This window comes from Amaranthus tricolor, chromosome 2, assembly GCF_026212465.1.
Source record: "Amaranthus tricolor cultivar Red isolate AtriRed21 chromosome 2, ASM2621246v1, whole genome shotgun sequence".
Lineage (NCBI taxonomy): Eukaryota > Viridiplantae > Streptophyta > Magnoliopsida > Caryophyllales > Amaranthaceae > Amaranthus > Amaranthus tricolor.
In genome coordinates this window covers 35,895,700-35,896,379 of record NC_080048.1, presented here as the reverse complement: position 1 = coordinate 35,896,379, position 680 = coordinate 35,895,700, and positions in this window count along the sequence as shown.

Sequence of the window (680 nt, the reverse complement as noted above, 5' to 3'; positions counted from 1 at the left end):
GCAAAGGAAATAATGGGTTTATCTAGATTGTCACCCAACGTTGTAACATATAACATAGACTCGATCTTGAAGTCCACATAGGATAATAAATGCTCTAGGAGATGGAAGATAAATATCGGGCGACAGGAACATAGATATGGTGTGTAAGGTGTAGCAATAGTAGAGCATAAAGCTTTTCTCCATGGTGATGTACAATCGTAGTGTAGCGATAGGTTATGGATCAGGCATAGCCCACTCCTATGCTGTCCTAGGTGGCCTGTACCGTGATTCCCTCCTTCCAATGGCTTTTTCCCTATCGGGGTTTTTTATGCCGGCGGGAGAGGTGCGATCTGGGTACAGTGTATTTTCTCTTTTCACGGATTATATATAATCCCAATTTTCAAATATATATATATATATATATATATATATATATATATAATATATATATATATATAATATATATATACATATATATATATATATATATTATATATATATATATATATATATATATATATATATACATATATATATACATACATATATATATATATATATATATATATATATATATATATATATATATATATATATATATATATATATATATATATATATACATACATATATATATATACATACATATATATATATATATATATATATATATATATATTATATATATATATATATAATAT